We start from the raw sequence: 20233 nt of genomic DNA on the forward strand, positions 1-20233 counted from the left end.
AGTATGAAAATTCGATCAAGTCGGGGCTTGATGGTTAGATAGATCACCAAACAAGAAGAAAATATTAGCATATAACAAAATATCCTATCAGCGAATAACTATTGTTTAATAAATTCTGCCTTTGTAGAACTATAATATAAATTAACCTAGATTTTATCACCCGTATTACGAGGGCTGTTTTGCATTATTCGTTTTAATATTTATATATTTATATTTGAATTTGAATTTTATTTATTGTAAGAAAGTTAATAATTAATATACTTGAGGTTTGATGATGAAATGGTTTCACAAATAAATGATATGTTATAATCCGGTTTAAAAGCTATCTGGGTTTGGTGATACCCATTACCCGTTTATTTTCTTTATTATAAAATTGTTTCTTAATTATAAATAATATTTTTTTTAAATAAAATAAGATATTAATTTTTAGTATATCCCTATTTTATAGGATTTTCATATCAAATATTTGATGAGATTAATTTTTAATATAATGAGATATTATAACCTGTTTAAAAGCTATCTGGGTTTGGTGAAACAATTACCCGTGAATTCGGGTCAAATGCGTGAGAAGCCTTCATTTACAAATAAAGCAATCTGTTGGCTTGAGAGAATGGTTGTTTTACATTTTTCATTTTTTAATATTTATTTTTTGGATTTTAATTTTCTTTATTATAAGAAAGTTAATAATATACTTAGGGTTTGATGATGAAAGGGTTTCATAAATAAATGATATGTTATAACCCGTTTAAAAACTATCTGGATTGGTGACCCATGACCCGCTTATGTTTTACTATAAAATTGTTTATTAATTATAAATAATATCTTTTTCTTTTTAAATTGGATATTAAATTTTAGTATATCCCTATTTTATAGGGTTTTCATATCAAATAATTGGTAAGATTAATTTTTAATTTAATGAGAAACCCGTTTAAGAGCTATCTGGTTTTAGTAAAACCCATACCCATGATTTGGGTTAAATCAATAAGAGGTCTTCATTTAAAAATCAAGCAATCTGGTGACTTCCATAAGAAAAGGGAGCGACCACATCACGACACGTAAGATTTTAGGGGTTTCATTTATATATATTATAGATTTCTAGAATTTTATAGATAGTATGATAGAGTTATACATAACAATTAGAAGATTTGGTATATCTTGAGTAGTCCATGTGCCATCAATCCCTTTTGGCCACTTTAGTTTTATTTTTATATTTTTTATTTTAATTTATTTTAAGCCTACTATTTAGTGTTGGCCACATAACTCGATACCAACCAAATTTTCGTGATTCACCATCATAACACGCAGTTTTGTTATGCCAATTTGACGTATTTGAGTGCCAACAAATTTTTTTTTTTATTTTCGATGTTGTAATCTAGCAACAATTGAATTCACCTCGGCTCGTAGCAGCACCACACGGGTTAGTTATTTTCAAAATAATCCAAATTAGGAGAGAGATTTCATTAATGTCCCCCCATGTCAATTTCCAAGTAAGAATCGTCCCAATTCAATCTTCACGATGAGATTCAAACGTCGAATGAGGAACCACGTAGCTTCAAATCTTATCGTCAAGATGAAATTTAGCTCAAATCTCATTATCACAATGAAATTGTCAATTTTATCGTGACTATGAGATTTGAGCTCAATCAAGTCCCATTTGCTCAAACTCAACCAATTCAAACTCAACATGTTCAAGCCATTCAAGTCTAACTGAATACACCCAATTAAGTCAAGGAGATCAAGCTGCTCAAGGTGCTCGAGGATGAATGAATTATGCCAATAAGTCTCAAATAACAAATAACTAAGTTGAAGTGTCTACCACTACCCACAAGGGCGTCAATCTCTTAATCTGTCTATCCTTCATTTATGTCATTCCAATAAATAATTCATTGTACTCAAGATTTTCTGGATTTATGTTTTTGGTTGTTTGTGTTAAATTTCAAGTATTCATTGTCTATCAATTTTACATTATCAATCCGTTTATAGTGTTTTCCTCGTTATTGTCTATTATGGTTGTTTGTTGCATTCAATTTATACCATTTAGTACACTATTTATGACTCGTTACCAAACTTAATTGTTTACCAAAAACCAGGTAATAGAAGCCACATGTATTCAATATTTTCATGAATTTCTCAAACTATACAACCCAATCCTCATATTATTTATTTTCATACGTCGCCTTAACATTAGTGTGTTTTTGTTCAAATAGATATTCTCAAAAGCTAAAATGTTTCCGTTTCAATTATTTTAAAAGTCCTAATTATTTTAGTTGTACAACAAGTTTCGTTTATTTCATTCGATAACCTCGAGCTTTTAAATATATTATTTTTGTTCATACAAATTTAAAATTCACATGTTTTAATTCATAATGAAATTTTAAAGTTTATCTTTACTATATATCCATTAAATATTTTTCGAACCCTCACGAACAAACAAACTAAGAGGATCCTGTGACGATCTAAGTAATTATGGATGCATAGTTAACGAAATCCTCGCATGAGAATTGAGAAAACATTATTACGAGCCAAGATCTAGTCGCAATACCAATACGTTAAGTCATGTTCATATGTTAACGGAGATCAATACATTAAGCCTGGAGAAATTCCGACAGCATAACATTACAATGGATAAATATGGCATAGATCTCTATGCTAAACTACTATGGAAGGCCTATTTATAGGCATGCCTCATTTGTTACACTGTAGTAACGAACGAGACATCTCATTCGTTAACATCACTAACGAATAAGTCTTTCCATAGCTCATTCGCTAAACACCCTTAGCGAATGGGTATACCTTAACGAATGAGCCTCCATTCGTTACACTGTAGTAACGAATGGGCTCCTAACTTAACGGATGAGCCTAGTCTTTAACGAATGAGGCCTCATTCGCTAAACATACTTAGAGAATGAGCCTTTATACATTAAATATAAATACTAAACTACCCCTATCCTATTCGAACAGTTGTGGACACCAAATCTGTGTACTAACAGACTCCCCCTTTTTCGTAGCTGTCGAATGCTTTCCAATACGTTAGCATCCAACACTTTAGCCTCCAATACGTTAACGTCGAATACTTTAGCGACGAATACGTTAATGTCGAATACGTTAATGTTCAATACTTTAACCGTGAATACTTTAATTGCATATCATCAGCAGTAATACCAACCTCCACCTTGGCTGATGATTCTCGGGCTTGTGCAAACAGACAAAATATAACTCTTTGTAAGCAAACCAACAACTTGTAGCTACTCGTATCAGATCTCCCCCTCAAATAAGCATGTCTAGGTGATCATCCCGATCATCCAACTGGCATATGATATGGATCAATCTCACAAGTCAATTAGCAGAAAATCATCGGCTATCTGTTGCACTGGTAAAGCAAAAATGTCTTTACGTTTAACCTCGTCACACATCTTCATGAACAAACCGATCACTCAACATCTTTCACTTAGGTCTTCACTCTCTCGATAACGTCTATCCCAAAATATAACTCTTTGAAGCTCTCCGACAACCAATACGCTTGGATGCACTACTGTTTTGAGCATACGATTCAGAATTCCAACCTTCATTAGTCAACACTGAAACGATCTCATTCTTCAATCGGATGACAAAACCGGTATATTCCTCAACACGATCAACCCATACAAGAATTGTCCCCTTCAACAAAAGCAATCCGCCGAATACTCGTAGGCAACATTGTCAGGATAAAATCCCTCGGAAAGAAGTAAACGGACAGACACTCGTATCCCACATAGTCAGGTTTCAATCTTGAAAAAATCAATCCACAATTGAAGAATAATATCAGTCTTGAACTCAGTCAAACATAGCTTTGCAATCACGTATTACCACCTGAATTGCAGTAATATTTCAAGAAATCCTTGCAAACGTAGGAAGATACCAATCGAATAAAATCCTTGAAAGTTTTATCTCCCCTATTTATTGACAAATTCGGCAAGGTCTTGAATAAATCTGTGTGTACCAAGCCCCGGTGCGGAAGCGTGAATAATGGTCGTTATTAACGGAGGAGCTCGGATCTGAGCTAGGATCGAATCGTATTCGCTCTTGAGAGGGGGTTTTGGATGGATGAGTGGTGTTTGGGAGAGAGCCTGAATCGATTACAATGAACAATAGACTGGATGAACAAATATATGCAATCGAAACATAAAGATAAAGAAGTGGCAGTATGATTTCATTTATCAAAAGATTATCATACATAGAACTCAGACATACAATAAAGATCAGCCACCTCCAGGAGAGCTCATCCTGGAGGCGGCGGCTCACTCAAAGAGATAAACCCTAGATCTCACCAAATACACAAAATACACTCATCCTAGACAAATTAACAAATACATCTATTTATACTAGTCTAGCATGTCTTAGTCTTCAAGCCATCCACCCTTGGTTGAGACCAAAGATATTAATTATTTTCACCCACAATAATAATAATAATTCAATGCGTCGGTCTAAAATATAAGTCCCAATAATCTCCCCCTTAGACCGATGCCATCGAATTTCTTCCATGATCACATCCAAAACTCGTTGTCTTTCGTTGAAATTCTCCCCCTCACGTTAAGCTTCTCCCATTGTTCATTTCGAATCATCTCTCTTATATCATTTTTGGATACAGTTGTATAGGCATATGAACGAGGCTTTGAACTTCAAAGATCAACTTCAAGTAGCAAGGTCATCATAAAAAGAAATAAACTCAATGTGATCATCAAATAATCTTCCATTCTTCAAACCCATTTCTTCCCTTGTAACTCATCTTCAAACCTTTCCCTGAATCAAGATAGAATTCAAGTCAACCATAACCTGTTCTTGATTGTCAAGTGACTGTTATCATAGGAGGTTAAACTCTACTGATCATCCGTTCACCATGTTACTAGTGATGACTCTATCTTCTCAACTGTACTAGGAAATCTGAAAACTCACAAACAAACAAACGTCTCTAAAGAATCTTGGATTATTGATCTTGATCAACTTTTCCTTAACTTGAGTCTTTTCACTTGATTTGAAGCAAGCAATTTGCAATGAAATTCAAGAATTTTTACTCCCCCAATTTCGTTGCAATTGTCTTTGAAAATTGTGTCTTCAAATCAAGTATGGGTGAAACAACCTTGACCATCCATATCAAGATTGTTGATTCTGTAATAAACAAAGATAAACAAAACATTTATGTTGGTTGACACTCATAAGGGATGAAATCCGTAAGCTTGGTCAACACTTGTTCTTGTAAAGCTCTTTGATGAAGTTTGTGAAAAAATGATAAGGCTTTGATTTCCTTTTGCTTGTTGATGATTGGATAAAATTTACCAAAATACCCCTGGTATATATCTTCCGAAAAGGTCATCTTGGTCAAACGGTCAACGGCACCAAAAATCTCAAATGTAATTCATTCATGGATTATCGGTTCACGGGCACACATAAGTCAAAGTCCCTTCACGAGCAATTTTTTTTTTGTTTGCTCTAGCATGGACCTTGCTCGAGAAAATACTTGTCTTTTTCTCACGTCGAGCATGCTGGAGGGCTTGCTCGAGGCCCTTGCTCGAGAAAATACTTAGTGTTTTTCTGTGTCGAGCATGCTCAAGGGCTTGCTCGAGGCCCTTGCTCAAGAAAACACTTGTATTTTTCTGTTGTTACTCAAGCATGCTTCTGTCTTTACTCGAGCTTGCTCAAGACCTTGCTCGAAAATTACTTAGTTTTTCTTCTTTTCCTGAGCATGCACAAAAGCAAAGTGTGCTCGAAGAAGGTTTGCTTGAGTAGAACAAAGTGTGCTCGAGACCAAAAGAGAGATTTTGAGATAAACCAGGATGTGCTCGGGTTCATGTGCTCAAAACCAAACTTGATGTGCTCGATATAAGATATGCTCGAGATAAGCTGTGCTCGAAGCAACACTTAGTCATTTTACATACTCGAGACTATTCTTATCATGCTCGAGACATCCAGACTTCTTTTCTGCATCATCAATCAATGATTTTCCAATACAGAACCTGCTTGAATATTCCCTTTGCATCTTCCATCTGCTGCTATAAACAATGATTAGATTGCTCCTGGTACCTGTTCATTCTTGACTTCTGCATATCAGATTGTACCAGCAGCAATGTTCTTCAATATTCCCTTTACTGTTCAAGCAGCACACTCATATCAGAAACAGTTACAAGCACATAAAACTCTAATTTTCAGATCAAGAACCAAGCTTCTTCATCTGAAAGTAATCGTTGTAGCAATATCCCAGTCATCTCGATATCAACCATCTATCTTCAATCTATCAACAGCCGTTATAGATCTGAAAATCATCTTCAATAACAGTTTTGCCCCAAAACGAGCTAAAAACACTGTTACATCAGATCTGGACTAATATGACCAAATAAACATGAAATTGATGTTGAATCTCCGAACGAGTCATCAACCCAAACATCAATCCACATAAATTTTACCCAAATCATCAAATAATTTCAAAACCCTAAATAGTTTTCAACAAACCTCATCGGTTTAACGTCCATGGTGAATTCAAGAGCGAGGTGAATTAGATTCAGCAGTTAGTCTGAATGATTCGGCGACCTGCTCTGATACCAATTGTGTGTACCGAGCCCCGGTGCGAAAGCGTGAATAATGGTCGTTATTAACGGAGGAGCTCGGATCTGAGCTATGGTCGAATCGTATTCGCTCTTGAGAGGGGGTTTTGGACGGATGAGTGGTGTTTGGGAGAGAGCCTGAATCTATTACATTGAACAATAGACTGGATGAACAAATATATGCAATCAAAACATAAAGATAAAGAAGTGGCAGTATGATTTCATTTATCAAAAGATTATCATACATAGCACTCAGACATACAATAAAGATCAGCCACCTCCAGGAGATCTCATCCTGGAGGCGGCGGCTCACTCAAAGAGATAAACCCTAGATCTCACCAAATACACAAAATACACTCATCCTAGACAAATTAACAAATACATCTATTTATACTAGTCTAGCATGTCTTGGTCTTCAAGCCATCCACCCTTGGTTGAGACCAAAGATATTCATTATTTTCACCCACAATAATAATAATAATTCGATGCATCGGTCTAAAATATAAGTCCCAACAAAATCTTCTAAATTCTTCAATAAACATCTCCTTAACTTAGTCTAGCACTCCCCTTTGGCCCATCGAAATGCGTGAAAAGTTAGCTGGAAAATATATCATCAAAATTTTCAAAAAGAGTGTCCCACACATTCGGAATATCCCCGAAAAATTTTATTCAAGAAAATTTCCGAAAATACTTTTTTTTTTACTCTTCATACGTTATCTTCCTCTTTTGCTACAACTGTATAAAACGAATGACACCTTGTCCACTTTCGTTAACCATGAGCGAATGAGTCACATTCGTTATAAGTAACCAAACCTTCCACATTTGTTAAATCTTGAACGAATATGAACACATCCGTTAACTCACATTCGTTATGGAACTGACGGATGTCAGAAAAAAATAAAGGAATGAGTATATATAACGAATGAGTCCATCTCCGTAACGAATAAGCATATAACGAATGAAGTTCACATTCGTTAAACCCTTTAACGTATGAACCGTTAGCACGGTTACTGTAGCCGGAAAACCGTATTTCGCCGGAAAAAAACAGTTACAATCGTCGGAAAAACGTTTATCTTCAACGGAAAACTCAAATCCACATCAGATCTTCAAATCATCATCTCAGATTCATCATGAAGACTCGGATTTGCATCTAGAACTTGAATTAACATTCAATTTTATCAATTATACACCGAATCCTTGTTAATTTTGATCTGCAACATGAAAGCTTCAACCAAGGTCATCGATGGCGTATCAACCAATTAATCCATAATTAACCATCTGATTACACCACAACAGCTCGGATTTTGATCAGAAACTAGAATATATCATCAATTACATCAATTATCCACTGATTCTATCCAAATTAGATCAAATCCGTACTATAATTCGATGAACACGAACTAAAACGTATCAAGAGCAACCGACGGCTCTGATACCAGTTGTTTTTCCCGATGAGGATCGGATAACTCGATATTGATCTACGGAACCGAAAATGCACGGTGTTCGTTTCGGTGCGTTTCGGTACTAATCGATGAACGAAAACAACCAAGCACGTAGAAGATATGTAAACATTAACTCGTTGAAGCTCTATTATCAATTTCGGCAGAGTGACGGTAGAAACGGTGTCTCGTATGAATGAACAGCTCTAGTAACTAACTTGTCTAACTATACAAATGAACTAATGAAACCTATATATTCTGAAGCTCTCATTCGTTAACTGTGAGGTTCACATTCGTTAAAATGAACTGACATGCTCCTATTCGCCATCTTAAGCTTCCATTTGGCATTGCACATTCATTTAACTAATTAGCTCATTCGTTATGATCCATGCACTCATTCCCATTCGTTAGTTGACCTTTATTTACCATCTTTGCATTCCCATTAGTTATACTATATTTCAATTACCATGACAAAACGACTCGTCGGCTTAACTCCCAGCATTTGTCACATTTCATGTACTAATAAACTCCCCCTTGACAATTGCTGGAGTTCATTAACTTTTTATCTTTGTCGCTTTCAGTTGATCTTCACGTGTGTCCTTATACAAATAATGCCATGAAGAAAATGCATTAACAAATTCCCCCCCTTAGCATTAGCTGTACATCTTCAATCTTTATCAGCATCAATTTTGTACACACGATCAACATCTTCACTCCCCCTTAACTAGAATACTTTGCCATACCTTAAATTCACTGTCTTGAGAAGATTCAAGGATTGAATAATAATCACTCTTATCATAACTGCAGTCAATCAACACATTCCATCAATAAATCGTAAAGTTTATCTTGATTTAGCATTTGAGCACAAAATAGTATAAACAAGAATGTGTAATGGTGAAAATTTTTTTTTAACTCGGCAAAACAATTTGAAAATGTATCACATGTCGGAAGACCAAAATAAGCAGAATTTGAAAATCAAAATGAACGCATGCACACACAGTAATCTTTAAACTTTTTGGTACTTAATACAGACATTAACTATGCATCAAGATGTAACACCACTAGATATGGCAAGCATTTAGATTTATATCTTTTTAGCACTTATACTATCTGTTAAGCCTATCATACACATCATACAATTGATCTTACGACACTTTTAGTCTACTTTATTCATGTGTTAGGCACGTTAATTTAATGTACTATCATTTCCCATATATGTCGGATCACATTTCTCAAGTTTTATATTTTTCAAAATTAATGACGTATTTTTTTATTTTTATTTTTTTCATACAGAAAACACAATATTTTTGGATTTTTCTAATTTTCTCCCCCTAAAAATATAAACAATAACAAAAAATTTGTAGAAAATAACGAAAAAAGAAAACGATCTTCCAACATGGATAACTCTTTTGAAGATCTTGTTCACCAAAAAGAAATCTTGCATTTTAAAAATATGAATGGTGAACAAGTTTGCCAATTGAAAATTTTATGAATTTTAAATCTTTGCAATAAACAATCAAGTCAAACTAAACAAAAACACCCATCATGTGCGAGATAATCCACTATCAACAAATTTGATTTAGCAACAACCCATATAACGTTGATAGATCTTTTTGGAATCCCTGCACAAAAACTAGATAATTTAATGAGAAACTGAAACCCAAACCATAATCTTAGGTCGGCTAGTATCCTCAACATGATCAGCAACGGCTGATGGAGTCTTTGGTTTCCAAGCTGGTAACAGTTTATTAGCTTGTTGTCTTAAAAATTTAACATTATAAGAACCGTGAGATGTTTCAGGAGACTTTAACAATGAATTAAGATAAACTCTTTGTTGTTTAGCTTTTTGTTCAAGTGTCTCAAATTGCCTAAAAGTTAATGAAACCTTGTTAACAGCAACTGGCAATTTGAGTTTTCTCCTGTAAGGATTTAACAATCAAATGTCCTTTGACGTTACAAGCTTAGACGCGGAGGGTTGAATTTTCTCACATTTTTTCTTTTGGAAAAATTCAAGATTTGAACATTGTGCAAAATTTTCCAATACACCAGAACCAGTAGATTTGACAAATTTGTTCTGTTGAAACAACACTGGTTTGGAGTCCTTTTATTTCCCCAATAGGCATCACTGATGCATCACGATTAAGAGAAACTGAATGATCACAGTCATAAACATATTCAACACACTCAGGTTTAACAAGAGCTATCGGAAAAAGCCCATCAGCAAAAATCTTGTCAACACCTTTTAATTTATAAACTTTCCAGTTTTTACCCTTAACACTCGGTTTTGAAAATGATTTTGATATCTTTTCAGAAACAATCTTCTTCTCACATGTCTTTGGTGTAACAATCGTTTTTGGTTTACCAGTTTTTGATTTCTAGCAGTTTGTGGTTCACAAAGAATATGATTTTCAACAGGTATATTTTCATTTTTGTGAGTTAATGTTATTTAAGTGTAGTTTTATCACTTTTGACATCTATATTTACGATTACAATTATGAAAATTAGGTTTTTTACACATATCTATGTTTTTTTTACACATATGTAAATTTTTATCACATAAATTTTACACATGTGTAACTTGTGATTTATATATGTAATCAATTTTTTTTTTATAAATATGATAAAACAAGTCTCAAATAATGTTAATATATAAAAAAAGTTAAAAAAATGTTTGGTTTTTAAGAGTTCCTAAAAGTTCTTAACTTTTTTTGAGTTCTCAAATGAAACTAACCATATAGGGGACAAATATCGTACCAAGTAATATTTCATACTAAACATGCGAATCAAACAAAATGGCCATGGCAAATGTGTAAATAACTAGAAATCTCCCTTTTCCTCATAAACCTCAAATTCGCCGATATAGAACCATCAACCCCCAAACAAATTCTCTCTGCACCCAAATAATTCTCTCAAACTATCTACAATCATCGATCAATTTCACTTCCATCCAACTCGAAATCATCAATATATCATCAATTTCAAATAATTAACAGATTTGTAACATAGATTAATAACAAAGTTAGCTTAAAACGAACTGATGTTGTCGATGTGAACGAACTGAAGCATCGACAATCAAATTAACAACGAATCTCAGACTAATCACGACTCAATGATCAATTTGAAGAAACTGTTTTATGTAATTATTAATGATGTAAAAGTCCCAATTTTGGATACAGTAGTAGACGTGGAAGTTGGTTGCAATTGTTTCTGTTAAACAAGATGGAGTTCAAAATATATGGTTTCAATGTTACTCTACTCATATAAAGAATTACTGTAATATAATATTACACTAGTTGAAATTGAAAATTACACTAGTTAGAATTAAAAATTACTATACTTTGAAATTTAAAATTTCTCTACTTGTAGTTTTAAATCACACTACTTGTAATATAAAATTACACAACTAGATATTAAAAATTACTCTAAGTGAAATTTAACTTACTCTACATGTATAAAATTACTCTACATGTATAATAAAATTACACTAGTTATAATTGAAAATTACTTTATGTGAAATTTAAAAATACTCTACTTGTAATTTAAAATTACACTACTTTATAATATAAAATTACACAACTTGAGACTGAAAATTACTCTACGTGAAATTAACTTGTAATATAATTTACTACTTTTTTCAACTAGAGAAATTATTATGTAAGTAATGTAATTATCGAATCCGCTTCTTCATCCTGTACTTTAAAATCTTGTTAGTTCAAATATACCCTGTAGCTACAAAATTGATTGGCAAATTGCACAACACTATGTAACAAACAGTCCGAGCATGGACGTTTACACTACTTACATTTTGTATTGTAATATAATTACTCTACTTGTATAACTTTATTACTCTACTTTATTATAAAATTACTCTACTTACGATTTGAAATTACTCTACCTGAAATTTTATTGTAGCTTAATTACATATTCAAAGTAGTTATAGATCTTCTCTTCAACCATCACAGTATCTTAATTGCATAATTTTAATTGAATAATTATGTTTGTACGATGCAATTTGTTCAAATGATTTTACACACATTGTTACTTTCAATGGTCCATCAACCGCACCCTCTTCCTTCCGTGAACCATCGCCATTGATTTTTAATTCCTCTATGAATCGTTTATATTAGTCAAATTAAGAGTGTATCTGACATTGTTGATCGACTAATTGATCGTTGATGTCTGATGATTGTTAATTGACTGGCGCTTAACAACATTTGAATTTTTTATTTTCTAAACTTTTAACCTGAAAAGATTGAAATCAGTCATTAGGTTTTTGTGTATTTGAAAAAATGTTATTGTTGTTTAATGTATATTATTTCAGTTTTGTATAACTATTTTTTAAATTCTAATGTTGGAAAGCTCTTTCAAGTTTAAAAAAATGGTTTACTTAAATTTGAGGGAATTGAAGTGCAGGAAGATCAGCAGGTTAGGGGTAGTCCTTAGGTAGTTGAGTGAAACTCTTATGAGGGGATAAGAGTGAAAGAATGATTATAAAACTAATCAAAAGGGTTAGGTGGAGTCTTTTCCTTTGTTAAGGAAAAATTGGTGCAGCTGAAGACAATAAGGCTATGATTGAGAACCCAGATGCGTATTGAACTAAAAGACTCCAAGCATCTAGTCTTCGCGTGAGCTTCCAAGCCGACAAGCGACGATCTGCGATGGGAAGATTGGGAGATATGTTCGGGAAATTAGGTTTATTTCAGCAGTTTGCAGAAGTTAAAAATAAAAAGTCTTCTTATTAGACCATGTGTAGTGGGTCGTTTCCCACCCCCATAGAGCCCCCAAAGCATTGTGAACACTGCCCCCGGGTGCTTTGGACGCTTTAGGGGGGGGGGGGGGTTCCCACAAAGCGTCGGAAGGGGGGTAAGAGGTGGGCGGTGATTGGTGGGCTTTTTATTAGTTTTTTAAAATAAAAAATAATAATAAAATAATAATGAGGTAATGGTTTGAAGGGGCTTGATGTGTTGTAAAACACACTTATTTTCCGCACCTTTTACCTAAGTTTTTATATCTTGTTTTCCTCATAGTTAATGTATTTTAACTTATCTTATCTTGGTTTTACATAATTATATTTATCTTGTAGGTTACGGGTTAAAGAAAGAAAAAAACGGGACTTCGTAAGGAGCTTAACGGCCTTGTATGCATATGATTTCAAGAAGAAACACAAAGCCCAACCCATTTTCATCTTGGACAAGCCCATGCCTTACATTATATTATTAAAAAAAATAACAAACCCTAGCCCCCCCCATTAGTTCCGATCGGCAGCAAGGAGCAAGGAAAAAAGAAAAGTTTGTGCTAGGGTTTGGACTTGTGGAGACTAAGGAAGAAGAAGGAGGTCAAGAGCAAGCCTTGGGAACATTTTCCGTCAACAATTTCAGCCAAGAGCAGCCAAGAATCATTCCATATCCTTTTGTTTATTTCATTGTTTATCAACTTTATTTTCTTGATCAATTGTTAAGTAGTTTTGCAATTACTTTAAAGATTGAAGTGTTCTTGATTTTTGTTGATTGTTGAATGATTTTTATAATGATTGGGATGAATTATTTGATGTGTTTATTGAATAATAGCTGCTGTCCAAAAATTCTGTTAGGTTATTCTTGTCGGTTCTACCTAGGAATGATGATAATTGTTAGTGTTTGATGAGTTTTATGGATTGTTTGATTGATAGACTTGAATTGCTATTGTAAGGTTTGGTTTAGCCATGAAATAGGTTGTGTTTGATGGCTGGAAATTTTAATAAATCCTTGCTTAAACACCTTGCGTTGATTAATTAGTTTTGTATTGATTGATGGGTGCTTGTTCGATTCTAGACTTTGTGTTTAGGGTTTGTTTGCGGTAGGTACAACCGTAGTGTTTTGGTGCGTGAATTATTGGTTAGAGTACAGCGGTTAGACACCTTCTTAGAGACCGAGAGGTGATAAGAAGTTAGGGTCGTCTCATTACCTTTGCATGCTAGAATTAGAATTGCGCGAGAGTGAGTTCGTTTCTTGTCCGGTTTAGGTGTTTTGAGCGACTAGTTGATCTATTTTGGTTTAAATTGAATTGTTCCTCTATCCTTGGTTGTGTAGTATTCATTTCTATTAGGGTCGAGTGTTGGTGAGACCGAGAGGTGAGTCAACATTAGAGCACGTTAACAATTGTTTTCCGGTTTGGTCGTTTTAGCCGATTAAGAGTAGTTAAGGTTTGTTGAGTGAGACCGAGAGGTGATCCAGTGAGCCTGAGCGATTCTTAATCGTGTAATTTTTAGGAACCGGTGTTCTGATATCATTCAATCCATTTGCTTGTTAGACCTACTGTTTGATTCAAACATAGGTAGACGTTTTTCTCCATCCAAAGTCAACACAGCCAATTTTTTGTCTAGACGTTTTTCTCTAGAATAGTTTGGCTACTTTTGTTTTTTTTTATAGTTGTATGCGACAAAATCGATCTCATGGACCACCTGACACTGAAGGATTTCCTGAGCCAGAGAGAGTTTTGTGAGAGACGTCACACCGTTTCACCATCGTCCACTTCTTCATCCGTTGGTAGTCGATCTTCTTCTCCAACGTTTTTTGACTTCGACGATAGGGATAGGATTATGGCCAACAATCCACTACTAAGGAAGACAGTTGCAGACCGGGCTCGTCCGGCCAATGCTGGCGCGAGATCTAGCATCGCATCACCCGCCATTGAAGTTAATACAAACTGGCAGATTTTGTCAAACATTATGAATACCATTTCACATTCTGCTCTGTTTCACGGGTTACATCATGAAAATCCGCATTCTCATCTTACTCGCATCACACGTATCCGCGACACTTTCCATCTTGCCAGCGTTTCCAAAGACGCCGTTAAACTCCGCGTCTTTCCGTTTTCACTCGTTGATCATGCGAGTCTGTGGCTCGAGTCCTCCCACAGGGATCTATAGCTACTTGGGCTGCCATGCAGACCCAGTTTCTTGAGAAATACGATCCTCCGGCTAAGGCCGCTCGTTTGTGTAACCAGATTCATTCTTTTCAGATGGAGGATACCGAGAGTTTCTACGAGGCATGGGAGCGATTAAAAAATCTGTTAGCATTGTGCCCAAACTACGGCTTGCAAGATTGGGCGGTTGTCAAGAAGTTTTATAATGGAGTGATGTACGCGACGCAGAGTATGCTTGACACGGTGGAGGGAGGAAATCTGCTGATGACGAAGGATCCGGTTGAGTGCATTGCTTTGTTTAATGGGTTAGCTATGAGTGGATACTAGCGATCACCTGCAAATGGTGGCAAGACCGTCGATTCCATATCACGTGACATGCATTCGGTGGACACGAACACCGCACTTACGGCACAGGTAGAGGCTTTAGCGAAGATTGTGAAAGATTTGCAGACGAAGAGCAAGTTGTGCCAGATATGCAGAGGAGGGCATGATACCATTCAGTTCCCAGTCAGTTCTTAGGAAGAGGCGGTAGACTTTGTAGGCAATCCAAACCGAAATCAAAATTCTTTCAATTCTTATAATTCAGGATGGAGAGGCAATCCGAATTCCAACCGGAGAAGCGGGAATCAGTCTGGCTTTCAGCAGCATCAGAGTCTATTCCAGGATGCAGGTGAAGGAGCGAGCAGTAGGGAGAAGAAGTCCACTTTAGAGGAGATGATGGCACAGCAGAAGCAGATGTTGTCCCAGCTTATGACACGAGAGGACTCCCGCCACAAAGAGACCCATGAGAATTTTTGTGAGCACGAGTCATTCATGAGGAATCAGGGAGCATCGATTCAGAGTCTTGAGTGGCAGATGGGAGAGATAGCTAGTCGTTTGAACGAGAGGCCACAGGGTATCCTACCGAGTAATTCACGAAAGCTGTAACAACGAGTAGCGGTGTAGGGGTACGAGATGAGCCCGTGATTCAGAAGAGGTCTAAAGGGGGAGTAGTTGAGGAGCCTGCAGTTGTTGATAGAGAGGAGTAGGTGGATGAGGAGATTCAGATGGAGTCTCCGTCGACCCAGGTGCATCAGGGGCGTAGCCTAGGAAGTAAAGCATAGGCCAAGAAACAACAGTTACCGAGCACACCACCGAGAGTCTACAAACCTAGAGTGCCATACCTAGGGAGACTCCGCAGGGATAGAGATGAGGAGCAGAACTCCAAATTTCTTTATCTTTTAAAGCAGCTTCACCTTAATATTCCATTCCTTGAGGCACTAACTCAGATGCCGAAACATGCGAAGTTCCTTAAGGATATTCTCTCGAATAAGGAGAAGTTAGCTGAGGCCGCTTCCATCCCTTTGAGTGCTAGTTGTTCTGCTGTCTTGCAGAGGACGTTACCAGAGAAGATGTCCAATCCAGGGAGTTTCACGATTCCCTGCATCTTGAGTGATGATATGGTGATTCATGCGCTGGCTGATCTTGGTGCTAGCATTAATCTTATGCCGTATTCCGTGTACAGAAAGTTGGGTTTAGGCGAACCGAGGCCTACCGGGATGAGTATCCATCTTGCTGATCGTTCTGTGAAATACCCTCGAGGGGTGGTCGAGAACATGCTTGTTCGTGTCGACAAGTTCATCTTCCCGGTGGACTTTGTCATTCTGTACATGAACGATGATGATAGTCTACATCTTATCTTAGGCCGACCATTCCTTGCCACTGCACAGGCGTTGATCGACGTCTGCGAGGGTAAGTTGATCTTGAGAGTTGGGGATGAGAACATCACCTTTGACATTCGACAGTCACTTAAACACCCCAAGTCTGCTGATGACTCCTTGTACTTCATCGATTCCATCATGGAACATGTTGGGGAGTTTTTTAGTGAGATCTGTGGAGGATCTGCCTCCGACACTCAGATTCTCGATAGGGAGATTCTGGAGGTTGAGATGGTCGCCATGACTAATCAGTCAACGGATGATGACACCGAGTCACATGCCCCTGAGTCTGAAGTGTCTGCTGTGATCGTACGAGACGATCCGATGGACCGACCTTTCGTCGAGAGTCCCCCTCCTTCCATAGAGCTTAAGGATTTGCCCGCCCATTTGGAGTACGCGTTTTTGGACGAGGAGAGGAAGTTGCTGGTTATTATTGCATCTGCGTTGACGGAGGTCGAGAGAGAGAAGTTGTTGAGGGTGCTGAAAGAGCACAAGGAGGCTATTGCATGGAAGATTATCGACATTAAGGGTATCAACCCTTCGTTCTGCACTCATAAAATCCTCATGGAGGATAATTTCAAAACTGTCGTTCAGCCGCTGCGGCGGCTTAATCCGAAGATGAAAGAGGTGATGAAGAAGGAGATTATCAGACTCCTTGATGCGGGGATTATTTTCCCCATTTCTAATAGTTCATGGCTTAGTCCAGTCCAAGTGGTTCCTAAAAAGGGTGGCATGACTGTCGTCACCAATGAGAGGAACGAGCTCATTCCCACTAGGACTGTGACCGGTTGGAGAGTCTGCATTGATTACCGCAAACTGAATGATGCCACAAGGAAAGACCACTTTCCTTTACCTTTCATTGATCAAACGTTGGAGCGTTTGGCAGGTAAGCAGTATTACTGCTTCTTGGATGGTTTCTCCGGGTAATTTCAGATTCCGATTTCTCCTGATGACCAGGAGAAAACCACGTTTACCTGCCCATACGGAACTTTTGCATATAGACTATGCCGTTCGGACTGTGTAACGCTCCAGCCACATTTCAGAGGTGCATGGTGGCTATTTTTCATGACATGATTGAGGACTCCATGGAGGTGTTCATGGATGATTTTTCTGTGTTTGGGAGCTATTTTGATCAGTGTCTCTCCAACCTTGAGAGGATGATGGCCCGATGCGTTGACACCGACCTAGTCCTTAAATGGGAGAAGTGTCACTTCATGGTACGCGAGGGCATTGTTTTGGTGCATCGGATTTCGAGTGCGGGGATAGAGGTCGACCGAACGAAGGTTAAGACCATTTCTAATCTTCCCCCACCCACTTCTGTGAGATCCATCTGGAGTTTCTTAGGTCACGCCGGATTCTACTGTCGGTTCATTAAAGATTTTTCTAAAATTGCGAGACCCATGACCAAACTTCTGGAGAAGGATGCCCCGTTTGTGTTTTCCGAGCAATGTATCGAGGCGTTTGATCTTTTAAAAGACAAACTTGTTTACGCCCCGATCATGATTGCTCCCGACTGGTCGCTTCCTTTTGAGTTGATGTGTGATGGGAGCGATTTCGCAGTCGGAGCGGTTCTTGGACAGGGGAAGGAAAAACACTTCCATCCGATTTACTATGCTAGTAGGACCTTGAATGGTGCACAGGAGAGTTACACCACCACCGAGAAAGAGCTTTTAGCTGTGGTGCTTGCATTCGAAAAATTCAGGTCCTATCTAGTTCTGTCCAAGACGATTGTGTACACGGATCATGTTGCTATTCGTTATCTCTTCAGCAAATAGGATGCTAAGCCTCGTCTTATCCGATGGATCCTGTTCCTTTAAGAGTTTGACATTGAAATCCGTGATAAAAAGGGGGCCGAGAATGTGGCGGCCGATCATCTTTTACGTCTTGAGGGAGCTGAGTTAGGAGAGCCGGGGGTCAGGATTAATGACTGATGTGTGTCTAATAAACCTATAATAATGACCCTCACAACTAAGCTTTAATATTAAAACGAAAATCCTAAAACCACACACAACCGGCAAGTGTACCGATCACAAGTAGTATAGACCTAGGAAGTCCGAGTATCGAACACGTGGACACGTAAGACGCTAACGATTACTAACCCTAGACAAGACCTACCTTAGAATAATATTTAATTGATTTTTAATTTCTTTTAACTGAACTGAACTAACGTAACTGTCTGACGAAACATACCAAAAATAGAAAACTTAACGGAAAACTAACCGTGTTAACTTAGGATGAAGAAAAACGTCTACCTAGGTCTGAATCAAATTGTAGGCCAAAAAAGCTAATGGATTAGATGACTTCAAGACACCGGTCCCTAAATATGACACGACTAAGGATCGCTCGAGCTCACTGGATTACCTCTCGGTCTCACTCAACAAGCCTAAACTACTCAAAATCGGCTAAAACGACCAAACCGGTAAACAATTGCTAACGTGTTCTAATGAAGGATCACCTCTCGGTCTCACCAACACTCGACCCTAATGGAAATGAATACTACACAACCAAGGATAGAGGAACAATTCAACTTAAACCAAAATAGATCAACTAGTCGCTCAAAACACCTAAACCTGACAAGAAACAAACTCGCTCTCGCGCAATCCTTATTCTAGCATGCAAAGGCAATGAGAAAACCCTAACTTCCTATCACCTCTCAGTCTCAAAGAAGGTGTTTAACCACTGTACTTTATCCAATAATCACGCAACAAAACCCTACGGTGGTACCTACCACAAACAAACGCTAAACACCAAGTCTAGAATCAAACAATGCACCGATCAATCAATACAAAACTAATCAACCGACACACGGGGTTTATGCAATGAATCACCAAAATTTCCAGCCCTTAAACACAACCTATTTCATGTCAAAATCAAACTTTACAATAGCAATTAAAGTCTATCAATCAAACAATCCATAAAACATATCAAACACTAACAATAATCATCATTCCTAGGTAGAACTAACAAGATTAGCCGATAATATTATTTGGACAGCAGCATATACTCATTAAAAACTCCATAAAACTCATACCAATCATCTTAACAATCGTCCAACAATCAATTCTAATCATAAACAATTCAATCTCTCAAGTACTTGCAAAACAATTCAACAATTAAGCAAGAAACTAAAAGTGTATGAACAATGAAAAAGATGTTAGGATATGGATGTTTCCGGGGCTGCTCCCGGCTGTAAAATCTGATGATAATCGATCTCGAGGCTTGGTTCTTCCTTCCCTAGCTGCCACAAGCTCCAAACCCTAGCACACAAAACTTTTTTTTATTTTCTTTCTTCCTTCCTGATTTCCGATCGCAACAACTATAGCAGCTTTGGTTTTAATTTTTTTTATATTATAATATAATAATAGGATTTGGGCCTCCATGATGCATATGGGCCGGGCCTTGAGTTGTTACTTGAAAACGTATGCATAAAAGGCTCGTAGAGTGCTCGAAAAGCTCGGTTTTTCTTCCTTCTTTCACCCAAACCCTACATTATGAATAAACTTACGTAAAAGCTATCTAAAACGAGTAAAAACACATAAAATATAATATATTACGTAGATAAAAGGTGCGGAAAATACGAGTGTTTTACAACAAATCAATGACCACTTCCCGACAGAGA

Source organism: Bidens hawaiensis, unplaced genomic scaffold, assembly GCF_021521415.1.
Source record: "Bidens hawaiensis isolate Kalapana, Puna unplaced genomic scaffold, B.hawaiensis_p1.1 tig00018317_1, whole genome shotgun sequence".
Taxonomy (NCBI): domain Eukaryota; kingdom Viridiplantae; phylum Streptophyta; class Magnoliopsida; order Asterales; family Asteraceae; genus Bidens; species Bidens hawaiensis.